Source organism: Nerophis ophidion, linkage group LG18, assembly GCF_033978795.1.
Source record: "Nerophis ophidion isolate RoL-2023_Sa linkage group LG18, RoL_Noph_v1.0, whole genome shotgun sequence".
Classification (NCBI taxonomy): domain Eukaryota; kingdom Metazoa; phylum Chordata; class Actinopteri; order Syngnathiformes; family Syngnathidae; genus Nerophis; species Nerophis ophidion.
Genome location: NC_084628.1, coordinates 38,074,550 through 38,095,231, shown reverse-complemented (window position 1 = coordinate 38,095,231; position 20,682 = coordinate 38,074,550). Strand labels below are relative to the sequence as shown.

Here is a 20,682-nt window from a genome sequence, read left to right as displayed (position 1 = left end):
CCTTTAATTTAGTGTTTTGCCTCTTTTTACACTTAAAATATTGCCTGTACAGTCAATAAATACTGTTTGATTGTTGGTAATTGTGACAGACGGCTCATTTGTCTGTCATCTTTCCTCATGACGTCCATGTGCAAAAGTGGAGACATTTAGAATTGCTCGATGAACACGAATCAACACGTATATCTACAAGTCTTGGAAAGCAAACATCCATCCATCCATTTTCTACCGCTTGTCACTCTCTGGGGCACGGGGGGAAAGCAAACATTTAGATTAATGGAAGGTGGAAGATTCCAGACTCTGGTGCATTTGATGAAGGCACTTTTGTGCGTGTCACACAGCAACACATCATCTGAGAGGGTGGTCAGCATGGTTAGATAGATAGATAGATAGATAGATAGATAGATGGACCTGTTGAAGATGAGACAAACAAACAGTGTACAGGGTTACAGAACAGGAACGCTGAAGGGTCGCCAAATGGCGCCCCGTAAAAGATGGGGAAAAAGTTACAACGCTAGGGAAGGATGAGTAAAAAAAAATACAATCTAGACTGGGCTCCTAAGGGAAAAAAAACCTCCATAATAAACACATAAACATATTACATGTCACACCTATGGATCATGTTTTGTTTTGTCATGTTATGTTTTTGATTTTGGACATTCAGTCACGTTTTGCACTTCCTGGTTTTGTTTCCATGCCAACGTATTAGTTCCCACCTTGTCACGCCCCTGCCCTCAGTCCCGCACCTGTTCCTGATCATCACAGCCAGTATTTAAGTAATTTTCTTTCTGTTCATCATTCTGGGATCTTCTCACATATTCGCACGAACCCTACCCATGCTGTTCAAACCTTCACGTCCTCGTCCACAGTTCCATGCCGTGTAAGTTTTTGTATTTATGCCATTGTGCTAGTTTTGTTTTGTTTGTATATAGTCATGCCATTGTGCTGTTTTGTTTTAAGTATAGTATAGATTTCTATCCGCCACAGAGCGCGTCCTTGGTTTGCCTTTTTGTAGTTTGTTTGTTTATTTAATAAATATCATGTACTTATATTCACGCCTGGCTCGTCCTGTAATCCCGCTGCGTCGAAGGAGCACACACCATCCATGTCCAAGCCCAGTTATGACAGAAAAACTTACACGGCATGGGACTGTGGACGAGGAAGTGAAGGTTTGAACAGCATGGGTAGGGTGCGTGCGAGTGTGAGAAGATCCCAGAATGATGAACAGAAAGAAAATTACTTTAATACTGTCTGTGATAATCAGGAACAGGTGCGGGACTGAGAGCAGGGGCGTGACAAGGTGGGAACTAATACGTTGGCATGGAAAACAAAACCAGGAAGTGCAAAACGTGACTGAATGTCCAAAATCAAAAACATAACATGACAAAACAAAACATGATCCATAGGTGTGACATTACAACGTACATCTCGAGATATCGAGCAACAGAGAGAGGGGAGTGCGGGGCCATGGTGGTAGTGACAGAGAATAATAGAACGAGGATGGATAATTCAACCCTAAACTCACTCCTTTTCTGCAAATTAAATGTCACAGATGCTGCCCATACCTATGCTCCTTCCAAGGCTGTGCTACTGGCTGCAAAGTATTGCACTTTCAAATGCAACAAGTGAAGTGAAGTGAATTATATTTATATAGCGCTTTTTCTCTAGTGACTCAAAGCGCTTTGCATAGTGAAACCCAATATCTAAGTTACATTCAAACCAGTGTGGGTGGCACTGGGAGCAGGTGGGTAAAGTGTCTTGCCCAAGGACACAACGGCAGTGACTAGGATGGCGGAAGCGGGAATCGAACCTGCAACCCTCAAGTTGCTGGCACGGCCACTCTACCAACCGAACTAAACCACCCCAATGAGTAGAGGAGTGTTATGTGTGTGTATATGTGTACATAAATTAACACTTCTTGTTTATATATATATATTGATTGATTGATTGATTATTTCCTTTTTTTTTTCCCCCCAAAAAATTCATATCGGTTAATTCTATCATTTTATCTACAATTTTTCACAAATTGTTCGGTAATATTATTAGAATTATATTATGTATTAAAAATATTGATAATAATATCATTATTAATGTTTGTGGAGGTTTCCCTCCAGGGGTTCTTCGGACCACCAATCATCATCAGGAGAGCTGGATCAGGGTTACAACACGGGTTTATTTTTTCCAAAATAGTTAGGCCAGCAACTGTCTTTTTGTGTCTGCCTCTCTTTCGCTGTCACTCCAACTCCACCAGTCTCTCCTCCCCCGGCTGCTGCCTAACCCGAGTGGCAGGTGATTAGATGATAATAAAGTCCCACCTGGGCCATCTACGCACCTGTCGCTGACTTCGAGGCCGGTCCTGACACACCCCGCTTCGCTGCAGGCCCGCAGGCCACGCCCCCCCTCCACAATGTTATTACAAGCATTGTTATTTTTATTAGTAGTAGTAGTGAGAATGTTGTCTGTCTCTCTGTGTTGGCCCTGCGATGAGGTGGCGACTTGTTCAGGGTGTACCCCCTGCCTTCCGCCCGATTGTAGCTGAGATAGGCTGAATATATGGATGAATATATAAGAAATACTTTAATTTCAGTGAATTCTAGCTAAAAATATACTCCTCCCTACTTGGCCCCGCCCAAAAATCCTGAATTCGGAGGTCTGAAGGTTGGCAAGTATGCTTATTTGAGATATTTCATCTTACTTACTTACTTACTGCTTGTTTTATTTCCGTGGCATTCTTCCGGCAAAAAATAACTCCAGAAGCGGCGTGAAAAGTGTCCGGTTCTCCAGGCGGGGCCGTGCGTGTTCACGTGGTCACGGAACCACAGAGCGCTCATGCTTGGGATTTTAGGAACAGGGTGTCGTCTTCCGAGATTTTTTTTGTTGTTTTTTTTTTTCCAGCATTCTGAACAACAACAACAATGAAAAAAAAAAAAAACATGTACAGTGTTGAAGAGGGCTGCTTTGGACGTACTGTTAGCTTTGTTCATTTTTTTGGTTGTGTTATTCTCACAACTCTGCTTGGTGCATCACTAGCTCCTGTCAGGGTGATACTGTACTTACAACTGTTTATTTTTAATTTTTTTTGTATTAATCTTGCATGTAGAGACAATACAAAACGGCCTATTTAGCAATCATTCATGGACGTCCCAGCTGGTTGTTAATGGACAGAATCCTAGAATAATATGTAGTATTTTCTATATTCTCCTGTTTTTTTGTTTTTTTTTTTCATGTGTACCAGCACTGAGGAACTAGAATGTACTATGATTATTATAATTATTATTATGGTAGGCTACAATAAGCACTACGTTGGTAACTGTTTTTTGCATAAATGCTCATAATCAACCACGTTGGAATGAGGGGAAATGGACATTTTCACTTCCCGTCCACCGGACTCTGTGCTTACATGTTTACATTCTGTATTCGGGCGCCAAGTCCGCTCCCCGCCCTTCGCTTAGTTTTCCTTCCCATTTGTAAATAAGTCAAAGCGGAAAGGTCCTCTTTAGTTGTGTTCTGTCATCAGGTTCAACGACGTGAGCAAATAACTCATACTGTATGGTGCTGTACCAAAGCCTTATGTATGATATTTGTATTCATCCCCCCCACCCCCCACTACGGTCTAGTGACATCTGTAAAGTCATCTCCCGACGCTCACGGATTATCCGTCTTTTTGTGTGAAAGAAACAGAAACAAGCGACAATATAAGAAAGAAAGAAAGAAAAAACACTCTAGCCTGGCTCCACCCAGCCTGGATGTAATGCCTTTATTTTGAAAGGGGAAAAGCGCACACAGAACCTCGCTGCTTGGTACGCCTACGACATCACCTAGGCTCCGCCCACGTGACGAGCAGCGTGGTCATTCATATCATTACATCACGTCCAATTGCTTAGTCCCATCGAGATTTGTTTTTTTTTTTTGTTCCTCTCTCAAATTTTTGTATTTTGATATAATAAAAAAAGACAAAATAGGTGCTCCCCTGGCGTGTTGGGTTTTTTTTTCTTTGTCAAGGCGTGGACAAAAGTATCGGGACACCTGGCTGCGTCACGCCGACTGGGAAGGAAAATATAAGGATTGCCCTTTCCGGCTTTCACTCTTCTGGTAAGACTTTCTACACCATGTCTGTCTTCTCCAAACTGTCCAAAATGAAAGGTCTGTCTTATTCTCACAGTAATACAGGTGAAACTAAAATAAATTAAATACAATGTCGTGCGAACCAAACCAGCAAATATATTTACGAGTTGAAATTAATAACGTATTTTTCGGATTATAAGTCGTAGTTTTTTTTCATAGTTTGCCTGGGGGTGCGACTTATACTCAGGAGCGACTTATGTGTGAAATTATTAACACATTACCGTAAAACGGGTAGGGAACCTATGGCTCTAGAGCCAGATGCGGCTCTTTTGATGACTGCATCTGGCTCTCAGATAAATCTTAGCTGACATTGCTTAACACGATAAGTAATGAATAATTCCGCCGTTAATCACAGTGTTAAAAATAACCTTCAAATTATAAAACATTCTCATGCATTATAATCCAACCATCCGTTTTCTGTTGCACCTGTTCAAGAGGTCGCATTAATGGTAAGAAGTATTATACTTATTATTGGTTAACTTTTAGAATAACAATTTTATTAAAAAGAATAAGAAACTTACTATACTCTAAAAATGTTGGTCTTACTTAAAAATGCACGCATTTAGTTGTATTCAGTGTTAAAAAATATTATATGGCTGTCACGGAAATACATTTTGAAATATTTGGCTTTCATGGCTCTCTTGGCCAAAAAGGTTCCCGACCCCTGCCATAAAATATCAAATATTATTTATCTCATTTGCGGAAGAGACGAAGAAAATGTCAGCAATCGTCACACACACGTCAACCAATAAGAATTCGGCGGGGGAGGGTCATGACAGAAGTGCATTGTGGGTCAGATATTCAAGTGGATCATTTCATCGTTGGCGGTAACTTATAAAAACTGAGAAGGGCTGAACAAAAATGGCAGGGAAAAGGAAATCATGTACTGCAGATTACAAGCTGGACGTAGTGAAATATGCAGCAGAAAAAGGACAAGAGGAAGCGACGCATACCTTTGGAGTTGGCAGAGTTGTTTAGAAGCGACATCGAGGAAGAAGATTTCATGGGATTTATGGATTAGGAGTGACAGATTGTTTGGTAAACTAATAGCATGTTCTATATGTTATAATTATTTGAATGACTCTTACCATAATATGTTAGGTTAACATAGCAGTTGGTTATTTATGCCTCATATAACGTACACTTATTCAGCCTGTTTTTCACTATTCTTTATTTATTTTAAATTGCCTTTCAAATGTCTATTCTTGGTGTTGGGTTTTATCCAAAAAATTTCTACAAAAAATGCAATTTATACTCCTATATATTTTTTTCCTTCTTTATTATGCATTTTCGGCCAGTGCGACTTATACAACGAAAAACACAGTATATATATGTATGTATGTATATATATATATATATATATATATATATATATATATATATATATATATATATATATATATAAGGGCAAGGAAAACTCACACCCAGTGGGACGTCGGTGACAATGATGAACCAGTGGGATGTCGGTGACGATGACTATGAGAACCTTGGAGAGGACCACATATGTGGGCATCCCCCCCTCTCTAGGGGACCGAAAGCAATGGATGTCGAGCGTGTCTAACATGATACTGTGAAAAGTTCAGTCCATAGTGGATCCAACACAGCCGCGAGAGTCCAGTCCAAAGCGGATCCAACACAGCAGCGAGAGTCCCGTCTACAGCGGAGCCAGCAGGAAACCATCCCAAGCGGAGGCAGATCAGCAGCGCAGAGATGTCCCCAGCCGATACACAGGCAAGCTGTCCATCCTGGGTCCCGACTCTGGACGAGCGGTCCATCCTATATATATATATATATATATATATATATATATAAATATATATATATATATATATATACACACACATATATATATTTACACATATATACACATATATATACATATACATATATATATATAAATATGCGACGTATACATGTTTTTTTCCTTTTTTATTCTGAATTTTCGGCTGGTGCGACGTATACTCCGGAGCGATTTAGCATCTGAAAACTACGGTATATAGATTACTGTTTTGCACACTCGTGGCATTCTCTCCATGAGCTTCAAGAGGTAGTCACCTGACAGGGTGTCATAGTTTTGATGCCTTCAGTGACAATCTACAGTGTAAATCAGGGGTAGGGAACCTATGGCTCTAGAACCAGATATGGCTCTTTTGATGATTGCACCTGGCTCTCAGATAAATCACGGTAAGTAATGAATAATTCCGTTGGTAATCACAGTGTCAAAAATAGCGTTCAAAATATAAAACATTCTCATGCATTTTAATCCATCCATCCGGTTTCTACCGCACCAGTTCAACAAGTCGCATTAATGGTAAGAAGTATTTTATTTATTGTTGGGTAGCTTCAGAATAACAATGTTATGAAAAAGAATAAGATAATTATTTTACTCTAAAAGTGTTGGTCTTACTTAAAAATTCACTCATTGTTGTATTCAGTCTTAAACATTTTTTTATATGGCTCTCACGGAAATACTTTTTAAAATATTTGGCTTGTATGGCTCTCTCAGCCAAAAAGGTTCCCGACCCCTGCCCCTATTGTAGATTCACTCTTCCCAGTCTGGTGCAGGTCTACAATTCTTTTCCTGGTGTCCTTCGACAGCTCTTTGGTCTTGGAGTTTGGAGTCTGACTGTTTGAGACTGTGGACAGGTGTCTTTTATACAGATAACGAGTTCAAACTAGTGCCATTAATACATGTAACGAGTGGAGGACAGAAGAGCTTCTTAAAGAAGAAGTTACAGGTCTGTGAGAGCCAGAGATCTTCCTTGTTTGAAGTGACCAAATACTTATTTTCCACCATCATTTACATATAAGTTCTTTAAAATTCCTACAATGTGAATTCCTGGATTTTTTTCCCACATTCTGTCTCTCACAGTTGAAGTGTACCTATGATGAAAATTACAGACCTCTGTCATCATTTTAAGTGGGAGAACTTGCACAATCGGTGGCTGACTAAATAAGTTTTTGCCCCACTGTATTTTAATTATTTATTTAAAATAAGGACAACATGAACATATAAATAATATATAAATATATCCGTTATTACTCAAAGGCTAATTTGTGCCAGTAGTCCCCAGACAAGTTCTGTAAATAACAATAACATGAACAATTTCAACACGGAGGAAGGTCAAAGTCTCCACCACCGACTCCTTAACTCTCAGGTAAATCTAGCTCCACCTTCACTTGTAGGACAGCTTTGTAAAGAAAAAAGCCTTGCGACACGTCCTAAAATAATGCCGGCCATCTGTCAATCAGCTACCGACTTTTTAACTGCAAGTTTGATCATTGACTTTTTTTTAACGAATGGGTTAAACCTCGCATGATGCCGCTGTTCAAATGTGACTGAAATGTAAGCACTGACGCTCATGCACACGCTGTGCTATGTTCTGGTGTCCCACTCCGCAATGTCACATGTTTGTATGTGATGAATGCCATCTAGAATGTAGGACAAGTGCAAAGTTACATTGGACAATCAAACCTGGGTTGTTGTTGTTGTTTTTTAGTTCGTTAGTAATTTGTTCCAAAAATACCAACAAAAACAAAAATGTAAACCAGAGCCCTGTTACCCCTAATAAGTAAATCCAATTATTCTTTTTAACACTCCACAATATAATAACAATACCTTTACAGGTGAAAAGTTTGAACACACCTTTTCATTCAATGTGTTTTCTTTATTTTCATGACTATTTTCATCAAACCTATGAATAAACACATGAGGAGTTATAAAAAGTTGCTCTGATTACGGCTTTGCACACTCTTGGCACTCCCGGGTGTGCTTCAAGGACGCCTATGAAGTGAAAACCATTTCATGTTATTACCTTTTGAAGCTCATGGAGAGAATGCCAAGAGTGTGCAAAGCAGTAAACAGAGCAAAGAGTGGCTATTTGGAAGAAACTAGAATATAAAACATGTTTTCAGTTATTTCACCTTTTTTTTGTTAAGTACATAACTCCACGTGTTCATTCATAGTTTTCATGTGACAATCTACAATGTAAATAGTCATGGAAGTAAATAAAACACATTGAATGAGAAGGTGTATATATATATATATATATATATATATATATATATACACCCATATATGTGTGTGTGCGTGTATATGTATATGTACTTATATATACAGTATACACATATATATGTATGTATATGTGTGTGTGAATGTATGTGTATATATTTATATATATATACATATATATGTATGTATGTATATATGTATGTAGATATATATATATAAATGTATGTATATACATGTATGCATTTATGTATGTATGTATATATATATATACTGTATGTATGTATGTATATATATATATATACTGTATACATATGTATATTTATTCATATGTGTTTATATATGTATAGTATATTTATATATGTATATAAATGTGTTTGTCTATATGTATGTATATATATGTATAGTATATTTATTTATATATGTATATAAATATGTCTGTCTATATGTATTTATGTTTATATATATGTATATACATAAATGTATATATAAATGTGTTTGTCTATATGTATGTATGTATAGTATATTTATTTATATATGTATATAAATATGTTTGTCTATATGTATTTATGTTTATATATATGTATATACATAAATGTATATACATATGTATGTTTGTTTATATATATGTATATACATATATATGTTTTTGTATATATGTATGTGTGTGTGTGTTTGTGTGTGTATATTTATTGTATATATAGTTTTTCCGGACAGAAAATATTGCAAAAAATAAATATAAATGGCAAATTTAAATGATTAAATGAACATTGAACATCACTTGTACCTTTACTGAAGACTCTTGTTGGCGAAGTTGCTGATTAGCAGAGGAGGAGAAGTCGACGCCTTCTTCATCAAAGTGCTGGCACTTGCAACTTTATTAGGCCCCACTGTGACTTATTTTGCAGTTATAATCTGGAAAAAAAAAAAAAAGCGCATAGACCGAGTAAACAACACATAGGATGATTTGTTTTTTTTTTCTCTTTTTTTTTGTTTGTTTCACACAGTGTTTGGCCCGAGGACGACCACGACAGTTTAGCCTAAGATTTGATCAAAAAGTAAGGTTTATGAAAACCTTTTTGGAGCTCTGCTCTCTTACAGTTCATTAGCAATACAGCTCCAGACACACACTGGTATATGCACCCAATATTGCTTACTAGAAGCACTCAATTTACTGTCTCCAAAAAGCCTAAAATGCATGTTTTTGGGTTCTCTCTATTCAAGCATAGGGAGAACATGCAAACTCTACTCAAAATACCTTTGTCCATTTTGTAAAAAAGTGCAGTTCACATAGTGGACACAGGATGTAAGTGTTGGTCAAAGAGTTGCCAAGTTAGGAGCAGCTTTGTCCTAAAAGACTCAAGGCCTCCAGTCGATGTGTTTATTCATACAAAATAGGCCTCTGTATGCAAATGCAGCTTAAACAAACATTATGAGTTAATGTTTAATTATTATTTTTTTGCGTGGAAGGGGGGTTGTGTCCCACAAGCAAACAAGTGCAAGTTGTCTTGAGCAGGAGACAATTAAAAAAGAATGCCGCCTCGTTGACCTTTGTGCTTTCTGTGCCATTTTCACCCCCCCGGGCATGCTGGGAAACAAACATGAACAAGCGAGTGCATACACCTGAGGTAAAGAGTTGCTAATCCACAAAATAAACAGAAAAAAACCCTTAAGTCACATTTCCTTTCAGTGACCCTGCACACATCGCTTAGTCACTTTAGTGCAGAGGTAGGGAACCTATGGTTCTAGAGCCAGATGTGGCTCTTTTGATGACTGCATTTGGCTCTCAGATAAATCTTAGCTGACATTGCTTAACGCGATAAGTAATGAATAATTTTGCTGGTAATCACAGTGCTAAAAATAACGTACAAAATATAAAACATTCTCATGCATTTAAATCCATCCATCCGTTTTCTACTGCACCTGTTCAAGAAGTCGCATTAATGGTAAGAAGTATTTTATGTCACGATGTGGGGGGGGGGTTGCAGCTTGCTGCGGGGTCGTTCTCCCAGGAAGGCAGACGGACTACTCGGGACATGGCATTTAGGCAGAGGTGGGTAGGAACGCGCTACATTTACTCCGTTACATCTACTTGAGTAACTTTTGGGATAAATTGTACTTCTAAGAGTAGTTTTTATGCAACATACTTTTACTTTTACTTGAGTATATTTATAGAGAAGAAACGCTACTTTTACTCCGTTCCATTTATCTGCAATTAGGTCGCTACTCGCTACTTTTTTTTTTATCAATCTGTTAATGCACGCTTTGTTTGTTTTGATTTTGTCAGACACGCATTCAAAGTAGGATCCACGCATGCCTGCGTTTCACCAATCAAATGCAGTCACTGGTGACGTTGGACCAATCAAACAGAGCCAGGTGGTCACGTGACCGTCACACGTAGAACCCGACATGTTGATAAACTTATTGGGGTTTTACCATTTAGTGGTCAACTGGACGGAATATGTACTGTACTGTGCAATCTAATAATAAAAGTTTTAAATAATCAATCAAAAGTGTAAAGGAAAAAAGACACTTTTTATTTCAACCGTACTTCCCGTCAAAAGCCTAAAGACTGATCGCACAGTTCCTGTCTTCACAATAAAAGTGCCGCTCCAACGTGCCTGCGCTAACAAAATAAGAGTCTCCGAAAGCCAGCGCAAACAAGCTAGCAAGCTACGGAGTTTGCCGCCAATGTATTTCTTGTAAAGTGTATAAAAACTAATATGGAAGCTGGACAAATAAGATGCCAAAAAACCAACAACTTTCATGTGGACAGGAAGGAGGAACTTTTTTTCTCCTCCATTTGAAAACCGGGACGTTATCAACACTATACTGTCTGATTCCAATCAATGCAAGTCATCAGAATCAGGTAATACACCAACTTATATTCTTGTCTTCATGAAAGATAGGAATCTATATGTTAAACATGCATGTATATTCATTAAAACACCTTTAACATGTCAACAAAAACGGCAAAATAAATAAATATAAATTATTTACTGTGTATATAAAGGTATGTGTATACATATATATATATGATATGTGTGTATGTATATGTATATATGAAGTAGATCACCTCGACTTGGTAATTTATTAAGTAATTGATTAACGTTGAAAAACTTATTGGGGTGTTACCATTTAGTGGTCAATTGTACGGAATATGTACTGTACTGTGCAATCTACTAATACAAGTTTCAATCAATCAATGAATGCCTACTGAGCCTATGGTGCTGTTAAGTTATTGTGGCTCAATTTGCCTTAATGTTTTTTATTTTAATGTATTATTATTTGATATATAATATTGTTTTAGTTGCTTAAGAGATATTCCTGGCTCTGAATTTGCTCATTGCTATTTTTATGTTTTTGTGCATTACTTGTTGCCGTCATCATTAAACAAACAGGTTACTCATCAGTTACTCAGTACTTGAGTAGTTTTTTCACAACATACTTTTTACTTTTACTCAAGTAAATATTTGGGTGACTACTGCTTACTTTTACTTGAGTAATAAATCTCTAAAGTAACAGTACTCTTACTTGAGTACAATTTCTGGCTACTCTACCCACCTCTGCATTTAGGTAAAAACATGATTTCATTTTAACAAAAAAAAATATACAAACAAAAATCGCTCACAGCGGAGGCACAACTTGGGCTAAAGAACAAAGCTAACGCATAAACAGACTATGAACATAAATCAAACAAAACTTACTTGGCATGGCATGAAGCACGAAACTATGGCAAGGCATGAAACAAGTCAGCACAGGGCGACTGACTGGCAAAGACGAGCTTAAATACTGCCTCTGATTAGTGCTCGGGAAGCAGGTGAGCGGGCATTTTGTCCACCAGAGACAGGTGGACAAAAGGAAACCAGACAAGGGAGTGGAAAAAAACAGGAACTTAAAGAGTCCAAAGGACAAACAGCACATGGCCAAAGAAAAACATGATCAACAGACATGACATTTTATTTATTATTGGTTAGCTTCAGAATAACAATGTTATTAAAAAGAATAAGAGACTTATTATACTCTAAAAATGTTGGTCTTACTTAAAAATGCACGCATTTAGTTGTATTCAGTGTTATAAAATACGATACGGCTCTCACGGAAATACATTTTGAAATATTTGGCTTTCATGGCTCTCTCAGCCAAAAAGGTTCCCGACCCCTGCTTTAGTGTTTAAGACATATAAATTAATTTCCCGTTGAGGCTCTATTTAGATTAAGGTTGCTGCTATGGACTATTTTAGTAATTTATTGATTAGTTTTTTTCGATTAATGGAATAATCAGATTAAACACACTTAATAGCATTAATTGATACTTTCGGGTAAATAGTTATCTTGTTTATATAATGTCTCTGCTTGCCACAGCCTTCAATCTTTTTCTAATAAATGCATGGAAATGCATGGAAATTGTACTTTTAACTAGTGTGCATTAACACTAATAATAAAATAAATTAAAAAAAATTCCACTGCTTTTATTTGCAGCAGCTGTGGGAAAACTGTCCGCATATTTAAAGTTCCGGTCACTGCATGCGGTCAAATTGTATTAAATTGACTCATTAAACGATTCATCGAAAAAACATAATATAAATCAAAGTAGTTCATTGTTTTAATTACATTTTAGCCCTAATTTGAATCTATGTATAATACCATATATAGTGGTCCCCATTCAGTGACAAACATTGTAAACTCATGTTGTAATTTTTCGGATTTAACCAAAAGTACAGGTTTTTTTATTGGACAGCAGCAATACATGAATATTTCAAAATAAAAGAAGTAATGAAATCTATTTTTTTTTCCAGTCGTATTACAGCAGTTTCCAGTAAAACTTGCGCAAGGAAAGACACCACAGTAGGTGTTGCCTCACTTGATGGCGCTCTTTTTGTTCGTTTTATATATATATATATATATATATATATATATATATATATGTATATATATATATATATATATATTTTTTTTTTTTTTTTTTTTTTTTTTTTACAGTGTATTCGCATATTAGACTTAGACAAACTTTATTGATCCATAAGGGAAATTGTTCCACACAGTTTGAAAGGATGGAGAGGATAATGCAGGTATTAAGTAGACTAAAATGTACCATAATGGCAATATAAAATATAACATTTTTTTTAATATTTACATATTATATATACAGTATATGATATATACTGATATATTATATTTTCTATATATTATATACAATATATAACAATATATATATATATATATATATATATATATATATATATATAATTAATACATAACATTTTGATTTAGGTAGCCCTTTTTGTCATTTTAAAAATATTTTGTTAATTTTATTTAATCATTATAATTAATTGTATTTAATACTCTCTGTGTTTGCTTTTGTTTTCTTTCTTTGATGTAGAAAGTGCCTTGACTTTTGTGTGAATTATAAATGTATGTTTGTTGTTCAATAAAAAAAAAAGAAAGAAAAATAAAATGTTATAAATAAATGTATTACATGACATTTTCTTATAACCTTTGTGTTTATTAAAATTAACCCCAACTATGTGACTTCCTGTTCCTGTAAGCCAGAGGTTCAGATCCAACTCAAATTTGGTATTTTTTTTTTTATAAACAACTGTAAAATAGAAACGGTTATTATATTCCAGGCACAATTTTTTTTAAATAAATGTTGATTTATGCAAGTAATGCTTACATTTTCTAATTGGCTTACAATTATCAACCAAATCTTCGAGGATGATTAAGAGTCCAAAAGCTCTTAAATTGATAACTTTGTTAAAAACATTTAAAATTACTTAGAGAGCCCTTTTTGTCTTTTTTTTAATTATTTTTTTTTTAAATCATTATTATATTTAATACTCTCTGTATTTGCTTTTGTTTTCTTTCCTCGATGTAGAAAGTGCCTTGACTTTTGTGTGAATTATAAATGTATGTTTGTTGTTCAATAAAAAAAAAGAAAGAAAAATAACTTGTAAATTAATGTATTACATAACATTTTCGTATAACCTTTGTGTTTATTAAAATTAACCCCAATTATCTGACTTCCTGTTCCTGTGAGCCAGCGGTTCAGATCAAACTAAAATTTGGTATTTTTATAAACGACTGTAAAATAAAAACGGTTGTCAACATTATTATGCTCCAGGCCAAAAATACTCCACATAAATGTCGATTTATGAAAAAAAGGCCTACATTTTGTAATTGGCTTAATGGGTTAACATTATCAATCAAATCCTGGAAGATGATTAAGAGTCCAAAAGCCCTTAAATTCATATCCTTGTTTAAAGTGATTTAGGTAGCTCTTTTTTTATTTTTTTATTTACCGTATTTCCTTGAATTGCCGCTGGGGCGCTAATTAATTCAAAACCTCCTCTCACTCCTGCGCTTACCAAAGGCATGCGGTAAAAGTAAGCATGCGCTAATTATTTTAAAACCTCTTCTCACTCCGGCACTTACCAAAGGTATGCAGTAAAAATTTGAGTGTGATGTAAGCTCGGACCTTAAATCCTACTGAATAGCTCTTAATCTTCTTCCTTTTATGCGATTTCAAATTACCGGTATTGAAATCAGCCTCCTCCATTTTGAAAATGATGACAGGCGAAGTGTCACTCGTGATGTCAGGAGTTGGACCTGGCGGTAATACGAAGCATGCGCTAATTATTTTGAGAAGCGAGATCGACCCGGCAGTAATTCAAGGCAGGCGCATACTATATGCCCTGCGGCAATTCAAGGAAATACGGTAATTACATTTTTTGTATTATTATTATTTATTATATTTGATAGTCCATCTGTATTTATTTTTGTTTTCTTTACCTGCCGTTGAAAGTGCCTTGACTTTTGTGTGAATTATAAATGTGTTTGTTGTTCAATAAAAAAAGTATTTGTTTTTTTAATAAAAAACATTTTAAAAAGTTGTAAATTAATATATTACATAACATTTTCATATAACCTTTGTTTATTAAAATGAACCCCATAAATGTCACTTCCTGTTCCGGTGAGCCAGCTGTTCAAATCAATCAGTATGAGTGGGCGTGGCTTCCTTTAATTGGTCCATGAGGCACATGTGTGAGGCCTGTCACGTGATGCGGAAGTAGCCGTATCAGCTACTTTTTTTTTTAATGTAGCTAACATTTATTTTTCGTCTTTGACTCTTTCTAACGAATAACGAGACATTAGCGCAGTTCTAAACATCGAAATGGTTATATAATTATACGTTTGGGTCACTTTTAATCAAGAATGAACGCAAAATATTCCTTTTTCGGGGGGTAAGTATAATGATTTTAGCTCTGCCGCCCACCTGCTCACACATTATGTAACGTGCGCGCTCCCGCGTAAAAATGGTGGGGTTTGTTACGTGTCGTTACGAGCCCACGTATTTGACTCCTCCACGACGACGGGAGTCCTCGGCAGCAGACCCCCGGCGTGTGGGAGCGACCTGTGCCCGCCAGCCTCCTCCAATCCATCCGCCGCGGCGCGGGAGCAGCGGAGGCGGCGCCGTGCGCGCTCCCGACCCGGGCGCGCCGGAGAGCGGGTGCACGTGCACAGTGCAGGGAGAGGAGCCTCAGGAAGGTACACGCGCACATACACACACGTCCTTTTTTGTGGTTTTTATCTTATTTTTTTAACAAAGTCTAAATCTTGGCCGACTACCTCAGTGTGCTAACTGGATGTGGGGGCAGTGCCATGCCGACGACGTGCTCTTGGATCCAGAGGAGCGGCTGCCTTCGGCGGCTTGTTAGCCCGGCAGAGGACACCCGCAGCAGGTAGGAAGGCAGCTTGAAGACCCTCCATCATAACACACATGTAGAGATACTGAAGGCAGCTTGAAGACCCTCCATCATAACACACATGTAGAGGTACTGAAGGCAGCTTGAAGACCCTCCATCATAACACACATGTAGATATACTGAAGGCAGCTTGAAGACCCTCCATCATAACACACATGTAGATATACTGAAGGCAGCTTGAAGACCCTCCATCATAACACACATGTAGAGATACTGAAGGCAGCTTGAAGACCCTCCATCATAACACACATGAAGAGATACTGAAGGCAGCTTGAAGACCATCCATCATAACACACATGTAGAGATACTGAAGGCAGCTTGAAGACCCTCCATCAAAACTCACATGTAGAGATACTGAAGGCAGCTTGAAGACCCTCCATCATAACATACATGTAGATATACTGAAGGCAGCTTGAAGACCCTCCATCATAACACACATGTAGAGGTACTGAAGGCAGTTTGAAGACCCTCCATCATAACACACATGTAGAGATACTGAAGGCAGCTTGAAGACCCTCCATCATAACACACATGAAGAGATACTGAAGGCAGCTTGAAGACCATCCATCATAACACACATGTAGAGATACTGAAGGCAACTTGAAGACCCTCCATCATAACTCACATGTAGAGATACTGAAGGCAGCTTGAAGACCCTCCATCATAACATACATGTAGATATACTGAAGGCAGCTTGAAGACCCTCCATCATAACACACATGTAGAGGTACTGAAGGCAGTTTGAAGACCCTCCATCATAACACACATGTAGAGATACTGAAGGCAGCTTGAAGACCCTCCATCATAACACACATGAAGAGATACTGAAGGCAGCTTGAAGACCATCCATCATAACACACATGTAGAGATACTGAAGGCAGCTTGAAGACCCTCCATCATAACTCACATGTAGAGATACTGAAGGCAGCTTGAAGACCCTCCATCATAACATACATGTAGATATACTGAAGGCAGCTTGAAGACCCTCCATCATAACTCACATGTAGACATAGACATACTAAAGGCAGCTTGAAGACCCTCGATAACACACATGTAGAGATACTGAAGGCAGCTTGAAGACCCTCCATCATAGAGGTTTACTGCAGTGCACAATCTAGCAAGTTCCAGACCAGTGTGTATGGGGAGGGGGTCAACAGCTGTTGCGTAGTAGCCGCAGGTCAGAGTCCACATGCAGGAAACGTTCCCCGGTTAAAAGAACCAGTAACTACCAGTTGTAACCTACTGGGCCAGAATAAAACCGTCGAAAATGTTGAAAGAGCCATATTGGACCAGAAATACAAAAAAAAAAATCTGCTAAAAATTAAACATCTTATATGAGTGTTATAATGAAGGCAACACCTGATGTAAGTGTCTATATTAGCCTGCTATCAAAATGACTTTAAAAGCCTTATATAAGTGTTATAACGAAGGCAACACATGATGTAAGTGTATATTAGCCTACTATCAAAATGACTTTAAAAGCCTTATATAAGTGTTATAACGAAGGCAACACATTGTCATGCCTGTTAATCTGGGTTTATGTTTGATCATGTTATGTTTTGTTTTTGGACTCTTGTTTCCTGTTTTGCACTTCCTGGTTTTGTTTGTTTCCATAGTTACTCATTAGTTTCCACCTGGTCTCCAAGTCACGCCCCTGTCCTCAGCCTCACACCTGTTAGTAATCATCATCACAGACATTATTTATACCATTCTGTTTCCGTCCTCGTGCTGGGAACTTTGCTTGTGCTTATGCTGTACTACTTGCTGCTTGCTTGTGTACTTTGTACCGAACCCACGCACCTACCTTGCCTTGCCACACTGATTATTGATTTGACCACGCCACGTAAGATCTTGTTTATATTTATGCCTCTGTGCAAGTTTTTGGTTTGTTTTGTACCATTACCAGTGTCTTTTGTTCATTTGTATATAGTCATGCCATTGTGCTGTTTTGTTTGGAGTTTAGTATAGATTATTATCCGCCACTGAGCGCGCCCTTTGTTTTCCTTTTTTTGTATTAGAGTGTATAAATAAATTAATCATGTACTCACATTCACGCCTGGCTGGTTCCAAAATTCCCTCTGCATCGAAGAAGCAAAATATTGTAAATCCAAGTCAAAGTCCTGAAACACATTGTGTCTATATTAGCCTCCTATCAAAATGACTTTAAATGCCTTATATAAGTGTTATAATTAAGGCAACACATGATGTGTCGATTAGCTATATAAGCCTACTAACAAAACGACTTTAATAGCCTTATATAAGTGTTACAATAAAGGCAAAATATAATGTGTCTATATTAGCAATATTAGACTACTATCAAAATGACTTTAAAAGCCTTATATAAGTGTTGTAATGAAATCAACACATGATGTGTCTATATTAGCTATATTAGCCTACTATCAAAATGACTTTAAAAGCCTTATATACGTGTTATATTGAAGGCAACACATGATGTAAGTGTTTATATTAGCGTACAATCAAAAGTACTTTAAAAGCCTTATATAGCAGTGTTTTTCAACCTTTTTTGAGCTGAGGCACCCTTTTTTCATTGAAAAAAATGCGGAGGCACACCACCAGCAGAAATCATTAAAAAATGAAACTGAGTTGACAGTAAAAAGTTGTTGTCACAATTGTTGGATATGACTTTAAGGCATAACCAAGCATGCATCACTATAGCTCTTGTCTCAAAGTAGGTGTACTGTCACCACCTGTCACATCACGCCCTGACTTATTTGGACTTTTTTGCTGTTTTTCCATGCGTAGTGTTTTACTTCTTGTCTTGCGCTCCTATTTTGGTGGCCTTTCATGTTTTGTTGGTATTTTCCTGTCGCAGTTTCATGTCTTCCTTTGAGCGATATTCCCCGCACCTGCTTTAGTTTAGCAATCAATAATATTTTAGTTGTTGCTATTTTTTTTGTGGGGACATTGTTTATTTTGATGCCATGTACGGATGTACTTTGTGGACGCCGTCTCTGATCCACACGCTGTAAGTCTTTGCTGTCGTCCAGCATTCTGTTCTTGTTTACTTTGCAGCCAGTTCAGTTTTAGTTTCTTTCTGCATAGCCTTCCCTAAGCTTCAATGCCTTTTCTTAGCGGAACTCACCCAAGTTTTATTTTTGGTTTAACCTTTAGACATCTTTTTACCTGCACACTGCTTCCCATGGTCCTCTGCATATTGTGATCACGACAAACCATCGTCATCTCACACGACGTGTTCCCGACATCTACAAAGCAATTAGCTACCTGCTGCCACCTACTGATATGGACGAGTATTACATGGTTACTCTGCCGAGCTCTAGACAGCACTGACACTCAACAACACATAATTTGCGGATTACAGTTACTGGTTTTCAAAAAATATTTTTAACCCAAATAGGTGACATTACATAATCTCCCACGGCATACCAGACTGTATATTACGGCATAATAGTGTGCTGCGGCACAGTGGTTGAAAAACATTGGTCTATATTAGCATACTATCAAAGGCTGACGCAAACCTTCGTTCGCTTAAATTTTTATTCCACACGTTTGCAACATTTTAAATCATTAGTAGAATGGAGGCTTCTCCCAGGATGAGATAACTTCTGGAAGTTACTGGCTCAGAATGGCCAAACGTATAGATGTGTGTGTCCACTGTCCAAGTATAAGGAAACAGCTGACTGTCTTCTTCTAATGGATTTATTACATTCTTTGCGAGCCGGGTAACGTTTGCTGTGGTCTGGAACAACATGGCACACAGACAACAAAAATAAATGCAGCCAATATTACATACAGGTAATGTGTCATGAGACATGCAAATATAAATTAAATACACAGAGGACATAAGTAAAGGACATTAAATGAGCTCAAATATACCTACAAACGCATGTAAGCATCTATTAGCTTTAAATCATGGATTGACCAAACATGCCTGATAAGCAAAAAACTAAATAAAAAAAAAAACAAACAACAAAATTCACCTTTGTGCATTTATGCACAGTATAAAATGTTTGGTGGACAAAATGAGTCAAAGAAAGAGTGGCATTAAAACAAGTCTTTCTGTGGCAGCATTGGAGAAAGTGGTACATGTTAACAAACTATGATGAGTTCAACGATCGTTGAAATTAGTAGGACAAAACGGTGCTTGCCCAATACTCTAATTAGGGAAGCATGTTGAATATAAACAGTGGGATTTCTTTTTTATGTATTTTTTTCTTCAACATATTTTATTGAATTTTGCAGACAATACAGTATGATGGATCATGGTAACAGCAAGTTGAGGTATCTGCACAATTTACAATATCTAACATGATAAACCCCACCCCTTACAATACCCACCCACTCAATTCCCAAGGTAATTGTCACCTATTGCCCACAACAAATATAGACACATAGATTCAATCCATCAAAATATATTAAAGATAAATAAAATAATAGATAAGGTAAAATAAATAAATAAATATTACATATCACGTAAATGTAGGGATTTCTATCAATTAGGAAGGTTTGTGTCATGTTTGTTCTACAAAAAATAAATTCAAACAAAAAAAAAGAAACATTTCTTCATCTTTTTCCATTCTCACACATCAATGAAAGAGGTCCAGGTAGCCACTAGGGCGGCGCTAAAGAGCCGCGGGTTGCTGACCCCCGCCCTGGTAATTTCCTAATGACAAGTAACCGCAAACTAGCATCAAAAGACTGCACAGTTTGAGTGGAGAACTGCTACCTATATAACGTGTTCACGCATCGATTAAATATTGTACAAAAAAATGTTTCTTGTTGAAATGAAAAATAAGTGTTGTCATAG

The 20,682-nt window shown here is 37.1% G+C and overlaps 1 protein-coding gene across 1 annotated transcript in view; it reads left to right on the top strand.

Annotated features, from left to right (window-relative positions):
- The first annotated feature begins 15,628 nt into the window (after positions 1 to 15,628).
- arhgap32a (Rho GTPase activating protein 32a) overlaps positions 15,629 to 20,682 on the top strand; it is a 112,504-nt gene continuing 107,450 nt past the window's right edge. Inside the window, 2 exon segments of the mRNA XM_061878078.1 lie at positions 15,629 to 15,678; positions 15,765 to 15,872. The gene's annotated coding sequence lies outside the window, so the exon portion shown is untranslated.